The sequence below is a fragment of the Labeo rohita genome, chromosome 14 (genome assembly GCF_022985175.1).
Source record: "Labeo rohita strain BAU-BD-2019 chromosome 14, IGBB_LRoh.1.0, whole genome shotgun sequence".
NCBI lineage: Eukaryota > Metazoa > Chordata > Actinopteri > Cypriniformes > Cyprinidae > Labeo > Labeo rohita.
In genome coordinates, this window is record NC_066882.1 from 24,017,573 (window position 1) to 24,021,441 (window position 3,869).

Sequence of the window (3,869 nt, forward strand, 5' to 3'; positions counted from 1 at the left end):
CAATTTGAACCTAAATATTTCATTAGCATCACAGAAAGGTAAACAATGTTAAACAAGGGTGGTAACATTAGTCTGGGTATCGAATGGTGGTTTGTAATCTGACCTCATTGTTTGAAGGATGCTTCATTGTGAAATAACAAAAGAAAAATAAGGGCAGAGGTGAACTTGTTTATGGTTGAATGGTTGGGCGTGCCTTGAAACATACACATGCTATTCATGGACATAAAAAACAAAGTATACAACACAGCTTGCAATAATAAATAGATGTCCAGTAGGAGGGGTAGCACTTCCAACAGCCTCTTTAGGATTTGTTGGTGTTGTGTGATACATTGGTATTGCGTTAAAGGATTGTTTTCGATGAAAAAGTGTGCTTGTCAGAAGTGGGATTCGAACCCACGCCTCCAGGGGAGACTACGACCTGAACGTAGCGCCTTAGACCGCTCGGCCATCCTGACACATGAGCTCACCACTCGCAGGTTGACACCACAACTGATGGCATGGTGGTTCACAGACAGTAAAGATTTCTACAGCCATCCATCTTTTTGACTATTAAGAGTTTTTCTGGGATTTGCAAATTGCAACAGGAGCGAATACTGACGCTGAGAACCAGAACCGGAAAACACACGCCATGCGCACAGTCATTCCATAATAAAAGTCCCTGAGCTGTTTTAGCACGCTCAGAAAATAAAGCATAGTTAAAAGTACGGGTTTCAGGAAAGCCGCTTTTAAATTACATAGACGGTGAAAAAGCTTTTTAAATAAAACGAACTGACCTGACATAAATAAATATGTGACCCTATTCCACAAAACCAGTCATAAGTAGCACGGGTATATTTATAGCAATAGCCAACATTTCATTGTATGGGTCAAAATGATCGATTTTTCTTTTATGCCAGAAATCACTAGGATATTAAATAAAGATCATGTTCCATAAAGATATTTTGTAAATTTCTTACCATAAATATGTCAAAACTTAATTTTTGATTACTAATATGCATTGTTAAGAACTTCATTTGGACAACTTTAAAGGTGATTTTCTCAATATTTAGATTTTTTTTTGCACCCTCAGATTCCAGATTTTCAAATAGTTGTATCTCAGCCAAATATGGTCCTATTCGAACAAACCATACATTAATGTAAAGCTTATTTATTCAGCTTTCAGAGTAATTCTTAAATTAATTGACCCTTATGACTGGTTTTGTGGACCAGGGTCACATACAGCATGATTTTGACAATTTTTGTGAAGCTTAATCGAACATACACTTTTTGTATTCCCGCCCAGTGGCAGATAAATGCATTATGGATGTTGTAGTTTTTCCATTAACTATGAGCTATTTTGCACTGAGGGGAATTTCATCTAAGGTAGTTTTATTGTCAGGTGGCCAGATTTCTGAAATGGAAACTATATCTTAATTCAGTGGTCAAATTATGTGACCCTAGACCACAAAACCAATCATAAGAGTCATCTTTTAAAAATGTAGGCTATGCATCTGAAATCTATATTTCACATTTGTGACCCACGACCATAAAGCCGGTCATAAGAGTCAATGATTTTTGTATGTGTTCGGTAGGATAGGACAGTATTTGGCCGAGCTACAACTATTTGAAAATCCGCGATCAAAATACTGAAAATGCATATTTTTTCTTAGCAATGCATATTACTAATAAGTAGGAAATTTACTAAATATCTTCATGCAACATGATATTTACTTAATATCCTAATGATTTTTGGCATACAAGAAAAATCAATCATTTTGACCCATACAGTGTATTGTTGCTATTGCTACAAATATACCCATGCTACTTAAAGGAGAAGTCCACTTCCAAAACAAAGATTCATATATAATGTACTCACCCCCTTGTCATTCAAAATATTAATGTCTTTCTTTCTTCAGTCGTAAAGAAATTGTGTGTTTTGAAGAAAACATTTCAGCATTTTTCTCCACATAATGGACTGATATGGTGCCCCAGTTTTGAACTTCCAAAATGCAGTTTAAATGCGGCTTCAAACGATCCCAAATGCGGTTGTAAACGATCCCAGCTGAGGAAGAAGGATCTTATGTAGCGAAACGATCGATTTTCAAAAAAAAAAAAAAAAAATAATAATAAAAATTAAAAAAAAAAACAAACAAAAAAACAATTTAAATACTTTTTAATCCCAAACGCACGTCTTGCCTTTCTCTCCCTGAACTCTGTGTATTCTGGCTCAAGACAGTTAGGGTATGTCGAAAAACTCCAATCGTATTTTCTCCCTCAACTTCAAAAATCATTTCAAAATCATCCTACATCACTGCAGAAGTACTGACCCAGTCTTTGCAAAATGAACATGCAAAGAAGATCAAACACCCTTAACAGAAAAAGGTAAAACAGCGATATAGGACGATTTTGAAGTTGAGGGAGAACATGAGATGGGAGTTTTTCAACATACCCTAACTGTCATGAACCGGGAAAAAACCGTCCAGGCAGAGTAAGACAAGACAACGTTTCACATTAAAAAGTATTTAAATTGTATTATTTTTATGAAAATAACCGATCGTTACGTTACATAAGACCCTTCTTCCTTGGCTGGGATTGTTTACAACCACATTTGGGATCGTTTGAAGCCGCATTTAAACTGCATTTTGGAAGTTCAAAATCGGGGCACCATATCAGTCCATTATATGGAGAAAAATGCTGAAATGTTTTCCTCAAAAAACATAATTTCTTTTACGAGTGAAGAAAGAAAGACATGAACATCTTGGATGACAAGGGGGTGAGTACATTATATGTGAATCTTTGGTTTGGAAGTGGACTTCTCCTTTAAGACTGGTTTTGTGGTCCAGGGTTACATTTCAGATTGAAAGCTCTTGGTTGATTTTGAATGTGCTCTAAAACATGTAGATACCAAAAACAGGGAACATCCCCAAAAAACGGTCTGAATGGTGGTAACGCAACCCAGCAGCCCAAAAATGGTGTAGACACAGTTTAAAAGATTTTGAAGTTTGCAAGCATGAAGTAGGCTAACTCTAAACCCTCAACACTCACTCCAGACTGTAAATTAGCTAGCTATTTTGTAACATAATTGTGTGTGCTGCGGTCCATGGTCTGCCCTCCTGCCTTATCTGGGTCAATTGCCTTTTGATAAATGTGGTTTATTAACCATGAGGAAGGTGACACTGTATTATATATTAAACTTTTTGTTTGTAGGTCAGAAAGAGAAATGGTTCGTTGGCCTGTTTCGATATTTCAAAACCTAAGAATGTTTTGTTGAAATTGACTGCATTTCTTCAAATAGCACATCTCTGTAGTCACAGCATCTAGGCCTGCATTGTTTGCAGTCCCTTTGCATAATATTTTGTGTCACAACTGAACCATGAGACATCATGAATAACTTCTCTCCAGAATGTTGTGCTGCAACTCCTGAGGGTCAGACCATGACCATGTGATGAGTTTAAAGAAACAGACTTTCATATAAACCTCTCGCACGCAGAAACAACATGACTCTGCATGTTGCCAAAAAAAGAGAAACATTTGATATCAAACGAAAATATCAGAAAAGGAGGTCATGTTTCACCTCAGGGTTCATTTTAGTTGTGGATGTGCAGTGTGTAGACATCAAAGCATTCTTAAGAACACTGATTAAATCTGTATTTTAATTATTTAGAGGATTGTGTAAAACTTCAGTAATGGCACATACTCTTATTTGTCTTGTTTAGTTTGTATCAGCACTGGTGAAGGACCTTGAAAAGCCTCCACATCCCAGTTAAAAAGGCCTCTTTAAAAGCGTGTTTGTTTCAATAAAGACAATTTGACTCCATTCTGATATGAAACACTTGCAGAATGGGTTGTGATGACACTCTCAGACCTGTGTGATGTGCTCACAATAAAGG

At 36.5% G+C, this 3,869-nt stretch overlaps 1 non-coding gene across 1 annotated transcript; it reads right to left on the reverse strand.

Annotated features, from left to right (window-relative positions):
- Positions 1-372: 372 nt before the first annotated feature.
- On the reverse strand, positions 373-455 carry trnal-cag (transfer RNA leucine (anticodon CAG)). The gene has a single exon. It is a non-coding gene; the product is annotated as a tRNA-Leu (tRNA).
- Between the last annotated feature and the right edge of the window lie 3,414 nt (positions 456-3,869).